We start from the raw sequence: 15,417 nt of genomic DNA on the forward strand, positions 1-15,417 counted from the left end.
TCTATTCACTGCCATTTTTTACTCCTCTCCCCACAATAATTTACAGTTATAAGATCACCAAATGTAACTTCTGAATTGGATTAAATGATCAATTGGTTTTCAGAGTTTTTCTTCTCTAATTCCTTGAAATGAAAAATTGATATGAGAGTTAACTCATGTATAGTTAAGTCACAGGAGAGTTAAATTACAAAAGACTTACATCACTGAAGTCAGACCATATGTTGAGGACTAGTACATGTTTGTCACTGCACAAGATGCTGGTATTAGGTGAAATTACTCAGCTGCTGAAGTGGCATCAGGGATGGAGAGCAAGTCAGTAGACAGTCATCCTCAGCATTATAAGGGTCATGTTAGAAATACTTGGGGATGAGTTGAGCAGCCAGCAAAGGCATGCTTTAGGTGGTGGCCCCTAAACATCTGAGCTGCTGAGTGTGGAAGAGGCTTAGGAGCTGCCCAAGCAAAGGCTAGATACAACAGAAGGACACACACCCTGGCAAAAAACAGGTATTGCCCCTTTCCATTGGCCAAAGCATCTAGTTTCTCACCCAGCCTGGTGAGTGACTTCAGGTTGCTCAGCAGTTTTCTTTTAGGCATAAATAAAAGAGGGATAAGTTAATAGGCAGATTCTTAATCACTGCGCCACCAGGGAAGCCCCCCCACCTTTTTTTCTTAAAGCTACTTCCTTTAAGACTAGAATACATGTTTCTTTGTATACAGCATCTCCTTTTCATACAGGGTTGATGCAGGTGGTTACTTTTTCTCATAATTCATATAATTTTCATATACCAGTTCTTGATTAGTTTTAGATTTATAGTAGTGGTTCTCCATATTTACTTTTGAGGAAATATTGATGATAATAAATGCCAAGAATTTTGAGTGCTACTCATTTGTATTATTGGAAACCTTTTTTAAAAACTTATAAAAGAATTAGTTCTTCCCATCCTGCTTGTTAGTAACTCCCATTAATATAAATGATGACTCCCAGGTTCATGATGTGGAGAGTCTAGTGATGAAATACTAGAAGTGTTAACAGTAGTTAGTTATAGAAATTTACTGCTGTAAGTTAATTAAACACACCAGTAAGCAACTGGAGCGTTTTATTATTTAGTTTGTATATATATACAGTTGGAAAGTTAATGAGAAATGGCAAGTCTCTTGGAGTTTGATTGACAGCTATACTAAACCTTTTTAAAATGTGTAGATGACGAATGAATTTATTGAGACAACTTCTGTTGTAAAATATTCCATAGAAGGAATATTTATTTTTGAGTGTGCAGTAGCATAATTTTGTCATTTCTGACTTTAAAAAATTAGTTACTAGAGGAAAAACTTTTTAGAAGTCACCTCCTAATATTGAATTTGCTAAATAGTGTTCTGTATGAGAGATACAAGACTTTCTTTTATTATTTTCTGGCTTCTATATTATTTGTGGTCTCTGCATAAATCAAAAAATGGGAGATTCCTGAGGTGGTTGAAAAGAATTTGGTAAATAAATAGCATGTTATTTTCCTTCAGAGGTTTCTAGGGGAAATGATAAGCAGTATTCTGTTCTAAGAAGATACAGCTTGGTCACACTTAATTGAAAGAAGTTTCCTTTCTCATTTTGTATCATTTTGGGGGGAACCTACCTGTCTTTTTAGCATGCAATTTGGAATAGACACTTAACTCAATTTTGTAGTATTTTTATTATTAAATGCTAATTCAAAGTCAGGGTTCATAGTATCAGAATTATAAACACATAAATGAACCTGCTCACCTATTCGTTCATTCATCAAATGTTCAGTAATTATGTACTGCCTGAGAGACATTTTTCTAGGTCTTTGGATTATAGTAATGGGGGCGCTGGTGGGATGAATTCGGAGATTGGGATTGACATATATACACTAATATGTATAAAATAGATAACTAATAAGAAGCTGTTGTATAAAAAAATAAAATAAAATTCAAAACAAAAAAATGGCAGGGACTTCCATGGTGGCGCAGTGGTTAAGAATCCACCTGCCAATGCAGGGGACACGGGTTTGCTCCCTGGTCCCGGAAGATCCCATGTGCTGTGAGCAACTAAGCCCATGTGCTACAACTACTGAGCCTGCGCTCTAGAGCCTGCGAGAGCCACACCTACTGAGCCCATGTACCTAGAGCCCATGCTCTGCAAAAAGAGAAGCCACTGCAATGAGAAGCCCGTGCGCCACAACGAAGAGTAGCCCCTGCTCACCGCAACTAGAGAAAGCCCGAGCGCAGCAGCGAAGACTCAGCACGGCCAAAAAACCAAAAAGACACAAAATTCTCAGAAGTTATGTATATGTGCCATACAAATTATATTCCCATCTGTGGATCAAATGGGGACACGTACCAAAATGAATGCTTTCCCAGAAGGGCTGGTTGTAAGCACCAGGAAGAGATAATAGTAGTAGCAAGGGGACCATGCTACTCTGATAATGGCTCTGGATCTGGAGAGAGAGAATAGGAAGGGGCAGGGAGAGTTGTTCATGGAAAACACTCCAAGTGTGGACCTTGCAAATATAAAGCTGAGTGTGATGAAGATACAGAGAATGTTGGGTGTGTATGTAATATAGATTGCAGTGGATACAGTTTTAATCCTGTGTCTGCTTCTGATGGGAGTTCCTATAACAATCCCTGTTTTGTTCGAGAAGCATCTTATATAAAACAAGAACAGATTGATATAAGGCATCTTGGTCATTGTACAGACACAGATGACACTAGTTTGTTGGGAAAGAAAAATGATGGACTACAATATCAACCAGATGTGAAAGATGCTAGTGATCAAAGGGAAGATGTTTATATTGGAAACCACATGCTTTGCCCTGAAAACCTCAGTAGTTACTGTATCCATGGAAAATGTGAATTCATTTATTCTACTCAGGCTTCTTGTAGATGTGAGTCTGGTTACACTGGACAGCACTGTGAAAAGATAGACTTTAGTATTCTCTATGTAGTGCCAAGTAGGCAAAAGCTCACTCATGTTCTTACTGCAGCAATTATTGGAGCTGTACAGATTGCCATTATAGTAGCAGTTGTCATGTGCATAACAAGAAAATGCCCTAAAAACAATAGAGGACGACAGCAGCAAAACCTAGGCCATTTTACTTCAGATACATATTTCCAGAATGGTTTAAACTGATGACTTTTATATGTATACTGACAATGTGATGTACATATAAATTATGTCTTTTTTTTAAAGAATGGAAATATTTATTTCAGAGGCCTTCTTTTTGGACATTTTTAGTGTACTGTTGGCTCGTATTTAGAATATTCAGCTACAACAGTTTTGGACTGTTTAGTCTTTGTTTTATGTTTTTAAATACAGAAATTGATTTCACAAATTTGTATTACATGGTAATTCTAAGACTTGTTCTTTACCCATGCAATGTAATATTTTTGCAAAGACGGACCACTTCCAAATGGTTATAAAGTCATACCCACTTCTTCCACAGTGACCACAGCAAATGACCAAGCTTGAACTGAAGGTAAAGATATTTACAGATTACTTTTCTTACAAAAAAATCTAGAAGACACTGTGTTTAGACATTTCAATGTTCTTGAGATTTATTAACCGATTTTTTAGACACTACCTGTTGCATGAACTGTAAAGCTGTGTGTGTTAGGTGTAAAATATTTATAAGATGTATGAACTGGAATTTGATCATTTCTCTCTTTGAAAAAATAATACTGAATTTTTTAAAGTATATGGTAGCAATGATGGAACGGATCACTGAAAAGTAGATTTAGATGTTGTGAAAATAGTCTGTTTAACAAACAGATTTGAATAAAGCTTACTCTGTCATTTAAAAAAAAACAGTTAAAACTATCTCCTTTTTTCCTTTTTAAAATAAATGATTAGTTTAAAATCAATTCTGTAAAGGCTAGATGTTTTTATAGAGCAGATACAGACTAAGAAAGTGAGCATATTATCTCAGCTTATTATCTAATTTGAGAGATAATAAAAATACCTTGTTTTGTGCCTTTTATTCAGTAACACTCCTTTCTTTACCTTGTCTTATGAACACATTGCAAGATTCATCAGGCATACCCCTGGGAGAGCAAGAAAGACAATCTGATTTTGAGCAGAGAATGATATGGCTGGTTGATGGGCGGTTTGGGACTAGTCTCAACAGTCATTTTGTCACTAAGAGTAAAGGCCCGATTATTGACTAGAAAGTACTTTTTAGATAAAGTTTTAGGACCAACTTAAAAGTTGTTAGTTCAGAATATCTATTTCAGTTTTTTGGCTTTTCCAGTGAAAATAATGTAATTATGCTTAAATGACCCAGTCCTCACTCCCTGCAAAAATATGCTGACATCAGGACCTATTTGTTTGACAACATTAATTCAGAGGAACAATAAGCAGTATTTTCACACTCAAAACTAGCCAATGACATAAAAGTTTACAAATATTAAATTAGAAATGCTTCATTGTCATGAGTTTCACACATGGGTGTGCCTGAATGTACACTTGTATACACAGAGCAACATCAGGTAATATTAGAAAAAGATCAATTCCTAGAACTCAGATAATCATTATATTCACCAGATGTCTTTTGAGTAAAATATTCCTCTTTTCTCTATTGTGTTTCAAACACTTGAACTCCTGGAAGACACTAAAACTCAATTTGAGTATACACTGTCTTCATCTAGGAGTCATACACTTACTGAGGGTTAAATTGTTTATAGCTCTTTCAGTTAACTCTTTTCTACTTTAATCTTTTATGAAATGTCCTGGGGGTAGGAAACCCAAAGGGGAAATCCATGGACATATAAAGAAAGGCCAAAAAAATAGGAGAATACACATATAAGGAAATAGAAATAATAATATAAAAAAAGACTTTTAAGAATTTCAAAATTCTCAAAGGAGGAAATAGCATCCATAAAAGAAGAATGAGATTTTATGAAACAGAAATAGGTAGTTGTTGGGACTTCCCTGGTTGTCCAGTGGCTGAGACTCCATGTTCCCAATGCAGGGGGCCCGGCTTCGATCCCTGGCCAGGCAACTAGATCCCACATGCTGCAACTAAAGGTCCTGCATGCCGCAATTAAAAAGATCCCACCTGCCATGCAACGAAGATCCCGTGTGCTGCAGCTAAGACCAGGTGCAGCCAAATAAATTAAAAAGAAAAAGAAATAGGTAGTTGTGACTCAAGAGACATAGAAAAATGTATTTTTTAAAAAGACCCTCATAAATAGTATACTAGACACACTTAAGCAGAGAATTTGTGAATAGTAAATAGAAATGAAAAATGTCACCCAGAATGCAGCCCAGAGAGATAAAGAGATATATGAGACAGAAGTTATAGGACACAGAGGTTAATTAAGAGGTGTCAACATGTATCTAATAGGAATATTCTAGGAATAGAGATTAGAGGGAATGGCAATGAAGAAGTGTTATTTAAAAGTGGCTGAGTAAAAAAATACAGAGAGGTAATTATGACAACAGAAAAGGAGACACTTATAGATACAACAGAGACTGAAAAATCATAAGAACATACTGTGACAACTTTTAGGTAGAATGGATTTTTTTAGCAAAAAGTATATAAAATATAACAAAATTGATTTTAAAAGAAATGGGAAAACTGAATAAGATCTGTTTCCCGAGCATGATAGAATAGATATCTGGACCAACACTGAAAATGTAGGATTAAAAAAAGAATCTTTTTTTTTTTTCTGATTGTCATTCTCTTAATGCTTTTTTTTAAAATTATTTATTTATTTATATTTATTTATTTTTGGCTGTGTTGGGGCTTCGTTTCTGTGCGAGGGCTCTCTCTAGTTGTGGCAAGCGTGGGCCACTCTTCATCGCGGTACGCGGGCCTCTCACTGTCACGGCCTCGTCTTGTTGCGGAGCACAAGCTCCAGACACACAGGCTCAGTAGTTGTGGCCTGTGTGCACAGACCTAGTTGCTCCGCGGCATGTGGGATCTTCCCAGACCAGGGCTCGAACCCGTGTTCCCTGCACTGGCAGGCAGATTCTCAACCACTGCGCCACCAGGGAAGCCCAAAAAAAGAATCTTAAATGTATCTATTAGTTAACAATAAAATAAAGAATACTTAGGTCAAAAACTGAGTGATGGCAAGAACCTAGAGAGATAAGGTGAGCAAGCATTTGCCTTGAAGGCATTTAATAAACAACCTGATCAGGATAATATGAGAAACAGACTTGGTAGACAAACTGATTTATGGACATAAATACAAAAATACAAATTAAAATGTGTGCAAGCTGAATCGAGCAGTTGAGAAGAGTCAATGGCTCAACACTAAAAAGTCTTCCACATAATTCACTCATTAACAGATAAACAGAAATATCATGTGGTTGTTTTTTTACTAAGTGCAGAAAAAGCATTCAATAAAATTCAACACTTATTTAGAAAGACAATAATAGGTTTTGATTAGGAGCATAAACTGTAGAACCAGATGGCATGAGTTTGAATCTAAACTCTTACTTACTGTGTATGGTATTGTCTTGATTTCATGCTTGTTAGATGTTGGGCAGAGAACCCAACTATGCTGTGCCTGGACTTCTGACCTACAAAAAATACGAGCTAATAAATGAGTGGCTTTTTTAAAAAATTGAGGTGTGATGGACATATAACATTATATTAGTTTCAGGTATACAATATAATGACTCAATATTTGTATATGCTGAGAGCTGATCACGACAATAAGGCTAGTTACCATCCATCACCATACAAAGTTACAAATGTTTTCCTTGTAATGAGAACTTTTAAGATTTATATGTTGTTTTAATCTGAGAAATGTTTTGTATTTTTTTAATAGTAATAGAAAACAGTTACATCACGTGACCTTGGACAAATTACTTGATCTCCCAATGCTTTACTTTATTGTCTGTAAAGTGGAGATAATAATAGTACCCGCCTCATTAGGTGTTTGGGTGGATTCAATGAGCTAGTATGTGTAAAATATATTTGGCACATGGTAAAGCCTCAGATGATTGCAAATAGTACTAGTCGTTGTTATAGAAACTATTTGAAAACTAGAAAAAGCAGGGAATTTCCTTAAAATGCTAAAGAATAGTTATCAATCCTATAACAACCATTAGGCTAAATAGTGAAACTATTTCCATTAAAGTTAGAAAGCAGCTAAGGATGCCAGTTATTATACAGTAAAATATTTAAAAACATTATGCTTGAGGTCCTGGTCTATATAATTAAATGGAGAAAAGAGATGAAGTATAAATATTTTAAATAAAGGGACAAAATTGTCTTTTGCAGATATGAATGTTATGTAGAAGCTGTGAGGGAATCTGCAAACTATTAGAATTAGAAAACTAGCACGTTTGTTGGATATAAGATCAACATGAAAATTAAGTAAATTCTGTATACCAGTAATAACCAAATAGAGAGTGACCACAATATAAGTACCTTGTAATATATTTAATAAAAATGTGAAAGACTGGGCTTCCCTGGTGGCGCAGTGGTTGAGAGTCCGCCTGCCGATGCAGGGGACATGGGTTCGTGCCCCAGTCCGGGAGGATCCCACATACCGCAGAGCGGCTGGGCCCGTGAGCCATGACTGCTGGGCCCGCGCGTCCGGAGCCTGTGCTCCGCGACGAGAGAGGCCACAACAGTGAGAGGCCCGCGTACCACAAAAAAAAAAATGTGAAAGATCTTTATCAATGAAAAATATATAGCATTATAAAAATGATAATGAAGGACATAAAATATGTGAATAAACGAATGTACACATATATGTACCTGGTTTAACTAGGCCTTCTGCTACTCTGATTTTTATGAAAATATATCAAATTAGTTGGGCTAAAAAATAAATAGGATAACCAAATACTTTTTGGAGACTTTGGTTTTTTGTCCAGAAAATCATGGGGGAATCCCTTCTTCCTGTCAAGATTCAATTTAAAACAAAAATTTCCTTTTATAAGTTAGTGAGTGAAAACTTTAGCGTGTAAATAGCAAAAAGAAAGAAAGGAAGGAGGAAAGAGGGAGAAAGGAAGGAAAGAAAGAAGGATGGAATCCAGACAATATAAAAAGCTTTTGGTTCCGTAGTTAAAAGAAACAGCTCAAAGAATTATGAAAGGATATTAATTCCATCAGTCAGGAAAGCAGAATCACTATGAGTCTTATGGTATAAGGGATTTATTATAAGCATAAGATATTACAAAACTGTGGGAGAAGCTGGAGAAGAATCCAAAAGGGGGAGTTGGAGGATCAGAGAAAGTCCCTAACCAGCCCTTCAGAAGCTTGGTGCAGGTTGGACAGCTCAGGCCAGGAGGTGGGAAGCAAGATCTAACCAGCTGCCGAGTGGAACCCCAAAGGAGAGCAGGTGGGGAAACATCTACGGAGGACTGTTACCACTGCATCTGTTAGTGGGCCTGGAGTCACTGTTTGTCATCAGCACCAGCAGTTGGGAACAAGAGCTAGATGCGGAAGAGGAGCGCCAAGACCAGATGGAATCTGCAGGCAGCCTATGTCTGTTACTGGGTCTAACCACCATTCACTTCAGAGCTTCATGTCTGCTGCTTCACTTCTGTTCTCCAAATCTCATGCCAATTTTTGTTCAGCTCTAGCCTGGATCCACACATGTGCTGGTATTCTGGGAAATAGTTCTTATTTAGCCAAGTGCACACAGTAAAAACCCACGACAGGTGTGAATAGGCTCTGTACTCTATTCTAGGAATATAAAGATTACTAACACCAATAGTAATCACTCAGAAAATTATAGTTGCTCTTACTGTGTTTCAGGTACTGTTGAAAATTATATAGTCACAATAGCAGTATGAGATTAATGCTGTTATTATTCCCCTTGTATTGATGTGTAACCTGAGTCACAGACAGGTCAGCTTTACTTCCAAAGCTACACATTGTTCTCTAGGGTTAGCATCAGCAACATTCTGGAGGAATCTAGTAAAATGGGGACATACTTAAAAACTGTATTCATACTAGAAAAAGTTGCTCAAAGGAGGGCAAAAATTAGAAAAAAATAGAAACAGCCTAAATCTTCGTCAGTAAGGAAGTAGAGAAGTAAAGTCTGAATATCCATGAGATAGAGTACTAATTAGGAGTTCAAAGAAATGCATTACATATGTATATAAGCAAAAATACCTCTTAAAACACAGTACTGAGGGGAAAAGTGAGTTGCAGAATGATATACGTGATCTATCACTGTTCATTTAAACATTTGTGTTTTAAAAGTGTAAAAAGTGATATATACAGATGTTCACCAAATTTATAAAGCTAGTAGCTTGTGGGAGGGGCCATGGCAGATGCGTTGCTTGTCTACCCACAGCCATTCTTGGCTTCCTACTTATCAGCAGAGCTCCATTTTGTTAATTATTCTTTCTCTTCATTTGCTATATGGAAGGTGGGGCTCAGCCCCCAGCAGTAAATTACAACTGGCTGTTTACCAATCACAGTAAGTCCGTTCCATCACCAGTGCTTGGTTTGTGCATAAACTTGTGTCACAGTTATGGCCAGTTCTCTGGGGGTATTTCTGGGAATGGTTTTATGTACTAAGACAGATATGACTGGGCTGCTAGTAATACATATATAGTGGCAGAATAGAAGGATGGGAAAAACTGGGTTCTGGATAAAGTCATCAAGTTCCTGAGTTAGCCAATCCTGGAACTAATCTGTCTCCAGTCTTATTATTTAAATCAGTTGATTTGGGTTTTCTGTTAATTGAGGTTGAAAGCATCCTAACTGATGGTAGTAGGGATGGGGAACAAAGGAGGCTCACTTTATCTGTAAGCATTTTATTTCTTTTAACTAAAAAAATGCAAAAAATCAATTAAGTTTGAGTCGTGGATATATAGTTATTTGCTCATTATTCTCCAATTTAAAAATAGAAGAGTGGCACATAAGTTATATATACATCGTGAACAAAGACATGGGAATGATCATTGTCAGTTGAGGGGCAACTGGGAAATATTTCTCAGCAAATGAATCAAGAACCAATTTGTTTGTATTCATTTAATGTATACTTACTTGCTTTTCACTCTCTGTGTAAGCTACTGTACCATTCAATTTGGGGCTCATATTTGAAATCACTGTGTTTTTTATTTGTAAAGAGCATCTTTTTTATATATATAAATTTATTTTTTGGCTGCGTTGGGTCTTCGTTGCTGTGCACGGGGCTTTCTCTAGTTGTGGTGAGCGGGGGCTACTCTTTGTTGCGGTGTGCGGGCTTCTCATTGCGGTGGCTTCTCTTTGTTGTGGAGCACAGGCTCTAGGCACGCGGGCCCAGTAGTTGTGGCTTGCAGGCTCTAGAGCGCAGGCTCAGTAGTTGTGGCACACGGGCTTAGTTGCTCCGCGGCATGTGGGATCTTCCCAGACCAGGGCTCAAATCCGCGTCCCCTGCATTGGCAGGCGGATTCTTAACCACTGCGCCACCAGAGAAGTCCCATCAATCAATGTTTTAGTGCCTCACTTTTAAAAATGAATGGTCAGGGACCATTAGAAAAGGAAGAGGAAACAAGAGGGTAGGAAATTATTCAAGAAATAACATAAGAAAAATTCTAATAATTTGAAGGACTTGATTTCAGATTGTGGGAGCCCAGTGAGTGCCAAGCACTGTGATATTTCAAAATGCTAGAGGTAAAGTGAAGATTCTGAAGCCTTGCAGAGGGGAAAAAATACAACGGAATGGGAATCATGATATCTGACTGCTCAAAGTCAACACTGAAAGGTAGAAAGTGATGGAACAATGCCCTCAGAATACCGTGGGAAAATTATTTCTATAAGCTTGGCTTATATATGGCATCCCTGGGCAATACTGTGGGCTTGATTCTAGACCACCACAATAAAGCAAATCGCATGAATTTTTTGGCTTCCTAGTGCTATATAAGTTATGTTTACACTATATTGTAGTCTGTTGTGTGCAATAGCATTATGTCTAAAAAACAGTGTACATACCTTAATGAAAAAATACTGCTTAAAAATGCTAACCATCATCTGAACCTTCAGCCAGTCGTAATCTTTTTGCAATAGTAACAGCAAACATCACTGATCACAGATCACCATAACAAATACGATAATAGTGAAAAAGTTTGAAATATTGTAAAAATTACCAAAATGTGGCACAGAGAGGTGAAGTGAGCAAATGCTGCTGGAAAAAGTGGCGCTGATAGACTTCCTCGATGCAGGATTGCCACAACCTTCCATTTGTAAAAAATGCAGTATCTGCGAAGCACAATAAAGCGAAGCACAGTAAAAACCAGGTGTGCCTATATCTGTCAAACTGTCAGTCAAATACATGGTAGAAAAGTCTTTTCAGACATGGAGGTCCTAAAAAAAAAAATCTCCCTATGCACCTTTCCTAGGAAACTCTTGGAAGATGTGCTCTATTAATACAAGGGAATAAACCCAGTAAAAGTAAAACATCATTCAAGGAAAAGAAGGGATCCAGCACAGCAGAGAAGCAGAGGGATCTCAGGATGATGGTGAAGGGAAATGTAGAAGGTCAGCTCTTCAACTGGCCTAGAGAGCAGGAGGACAAAGAAGGAGTGAAAGATTATCTGATGTATTTAATTATATTTTGAGGGAATTTTCATTGCTTTCAGGGAGTCAGAGAATGACTTACTTAGAGGTACATCAATAAATTTAACAAATGAAGAAATTAGATGGTAATTAACTCCAGGAAGAACCAAGTTGAAAAGAAAGAAAATATAAATATCATTCATTATATGGGTCTACTCAAAATAATAATTATGTAGTTACAATACTGTAACATTGCACATTGATTTCACCAAAGAATGTGTTTTTGTTTGTTTGTTTATTTTTTGGCCATGCGCAGCTTGTGGGATCTTAGTTCCCTGACTAGGGGTTGAACCCGGCCCCGACACTGAAAGCGCTGAGTTCTAAACACTGGACTGCCAGAGAATTCCCCCAAAATGTGGCATTGACCTTGTTGAGAGAATGGGAGGAAGAAGTGTGGTTGTTTTGGGAAGAGATGGGGAAGCAATGTGTAAGAGAGAGAAATCCTCATCTTTTCCAGTAGGTTGTTTTTAAAACCAGAGAATCAAGAAACAGGAATATAGAGTATTAATTATGTATATGTAGGGTAAATACTTTAAAAAGCAGCTTAAAGCATTGAGAATTGTTGGCTCAGGGGGTTAGGAGTTGAGGGAGAGGTAAGGTATTACCTAAGAAACATATAAGCTAATATTTTTACCATCAAGTTTGTAGAGCAATTTGACTTTTTAAACCATGTACATATATTCTTTTGATAAATAAACATTAATTTTTAAGTATGTTTTATTTATACAAAACCTTTTTATTTGTAAACCAATTTAACACAATTCAACATTTATTCAGTGCCTGTTATGTAGATTATTGTACGAGAGAGATATGTAAATATATGATCTTAAAGCAAATCCGTAATGTGAGTACATGCTTCCAAATGGAGGATAAATACTGATGAATCTTAAAGCACCATCCATTCTGATCTGGGACTTGGGGGGAGGCTTCAGTGGATTGAGTATTTGCATTGGGACTCAAAGGATGAGAGGAATTTGAATGGGAGATTAAATGCCAGCTGTGGCCAGTGTTGTCAGGTCCCACCATGACTGCAAAAGTAACTATGTGTAGAAGAGTCTGGGAGAGCCGTGGGAGGCTATGTTGACTTCTCTGCCTTTCCTAGACATTTCTGTTAGTCACTTTTTCCTGAGGATTTATTCCTCCCTGCCCTATCACCCAGAGACTCTTAATTTTAGTATTGACTTTACCATGCTGTGTTAGGTGGTGGTTCTCTCTCTGCCGGCACCCTGCCTCTTCTTAAACTTTTGGTCTAATTTAGAGAGGGATAAGGAAAGAGAAAAGAAAACCTTGGTTTCACCTGACCAAATGTAGATTCCTGAATGTAAAGATAGGAACTCTCTTCCGTAACCTCACAGGCAACTAGATATGGCTGTTACCTCTTTTGAGGTCCTAAGGTTAAACAGCCATTTTCACAGTTTGAACATAATTCTTAGAAACCTCAAGAGTAATGTAGGACACATCTAATTGTTTGCAAAGGAATGTAATAATTTCATAACTATAACATAATTTACATTTAGGTCTTTAATCCATCTTGAGTTTATATACACTACCAAATGTAAAATAGATAGCTAGTGGGAAGCAGCTGCATAGCACAGGGGGATCAGCTCAGTGCTTTGTGACCACCTAGAGGGGTGGGATAGGGAGGGTGGGAGGGAGACGCAAGAGGGAGGGGATATGGGGATATATGTATACATATAGCTGATTCACTTTGTTATACAGCAGAAACTAACACAACAATGTAAAGCAATTATATTCCAATAAAGATGTTAAAATAAATAAAAATTTTAAAAATGGAAACTAAATAATAATAATAATTTATTCCTGTTATATGTCAAAACTGCTATTCAGAAGTAATGGGCCGTGTGTGTGTGTGTGTGTGTGTGTGTGTGTGTGTGTGTGTGTGTGTGTGTAAGTGTAACATCCTCCAAATTTAGGTTTTTGTGCTCTGGATTTGTTTTCTTTTATATTGTTGGGTCCATAAGAGGAAAGGCTGGCTTAGAACAAAATAGCAGAGCTAAACCATATGTTTTGTACCAAATTAGAAACAGGTGAAGATTGTTAAAATCCCGCAAGAGCTTAGAAAAGCTTTAGACTCAAGTTTGTATTAAAGGCAGGTGGTTATATGTACAATAAAAAGCAGTCACCAGCACACCAGCTTATTGATACATATGTGATTGATCTTTTTGGATAAAAACAAGGAGGAGTTAATAAATCACTGCACATAGCTATAAAGATGTTTGGGCTTGAAAGCCTAGCCTGTAAGAGCAAATGTGGACCCTGAAGGAAATTTATGAAGCATAGATCCTTTTAGCTTTACTTAACAGCTAACATCTGACTGACCCAGGGGGACCATGGAAATTTACTGCTGGGCCATTCAAATATGTAAGCTGTTGTGTGATGTAGAACAGGTAAAGATTAGCCCAGTAACAAATATGAGGCTATAAAATAAAATGAGATTTCGATGACTTGTAAGTACTTGTCAAAGGTCAGCTCCAAATGACTGGTCAGAAATGGGAAAAACTTGTTGATAATTAAAGCAGATTGATTATGACAACCTAGGCGTTAGCATTGGTCGCTCCCAGATCAGTGATTCTTCAAGTTTCCTCCTCCTGTGAAATCCATACTTAAACAGAATGACTTTAAGGGCCTTTAAATTGTCTTTTTGTGTGCTGAAATTGGGTAAAATTATGAGTTGAGGTAATTCCTTTTGCAATTCCATAATTGAAATACATCTTTCTCAAATATATTCTGAATATATGGAATTTGTAGACAGCCTATTCATTCTAGAACACTGACTTTAGCTAACTTATGTATGTAATTTTGAGCTTTGACATCTAGAAAGCAGGTAGAAGTTTTTAGGCTTTCTGATAGATGATCTTGAATTAACCTTTAAACTTAGGTAGTTAACAGATTTATGCACACAGTTATTGAAAAATCAATTTAGTGAAATTAAGTGGATATTTCAAAAATGTGTGGATTTATTTCCAAGCTTTTTGTCTGCTTTGCTTTATGTAAGTCTCCAAAGTAATAAATGTACGTAATATTGTTACTAGGATTTTAGGAGTTGCATTTTGGACTTTAATAAGATCTATAGTTATTGATGTCAACATTCGCTGCCTTTTTGACTTACTTTACCAAAAGGTTGCCACATAAAAGCTAGATTTGGTTGTTTTCAAGGTATCAGCTTGTGAAATCAGTGGTAAATTTGGTAATAATTTGGTTCATGAACATCTCATTTGTGAGTTGAAGAAATCCCACAGATTTTTTATAGAAATCTTGACTAAGTGAAATTTACAAAATAATACAAATGTACAAAATGGGATTATTACTGGGCGGGGGTGGGGCTTGGGTCCATGGTGTAGAATTAGTTTAAGATGAGGAGTCAAAAGGCACCAGTTGGAATTCTAGCTCTACCACTTCATCCCTACATTTACTCCTCCCTCCATTAAACCGGTAAAAATGTTCCAGACATTGTGCTCGAGGAACTAGGATACAGTATTAATAACAGTTTCCATTCTTGTGGAAGATACAGAGGCATAAACACGCAATTACAATAGTGTCAAAGGTCCTGCGTTGGTGAGCGTACAGGGTTCTATGAGAGACGAATAGATAATCCCAACTTGGGGCAGGGGTAAGGTCGAGTGGGGTAAGATCTCTGGTTGTAGTTGAGTGTTAGAAAAGACGGTGTGACCTTGGGCACCTCAATAACAGTGCCTATAATAGGACAAGTGCTTGTATTGTATTGATAATGTATGCTAAGTGCAATACCTAATGCATAATAGGTATTCAGTAAATAAAATCCAGCATCAGCATCCCTGTTGTTATTTTGGCAGTGCTCACTGGCTCTTTTACTCTGGTGCTGGAGTTCCTTGCCTTCTATTAATATACAGCAAAC

At 37.1% G+C, this 15,417-nt stretch overlaps 1 protein-coding gene and 1 pseudogene across 5 annotated transcripts in view; both read left to right on the forward strand.

The window, feature by feature from the left end:
* Window positions 1-15,417, forward strand: part of UVRAG (UV radiation resistance associated) — a 317,503-nt gene that overhangs the window by 203,714 nt on the left and 98,372 nt on the right. The gene's annotated exons all lie outside the window — the stretch shown is intronic.
* LOC307189822 (tomoregulin-1-like) lies at window positions 2,297-5,459 on the forward strand (annotated as a pseudogene). Its single transcript has one exon. The product of its transcript is annotated as a tomoregulin-1-like (transcript).

This window comes from Stenella coeruleoalba, assembly GCF_951394435.1.
Source record: "Stenella coeruleoalba genome assembly, chromosome: 8".
NCBI classification, from domain to species: domain Eukaryota; kingdom Metazoa; phylum Chordata; class Mammalia; order Artiodactyla; family Delphinidae; genus Stenella; species Stenella coeruleoalba.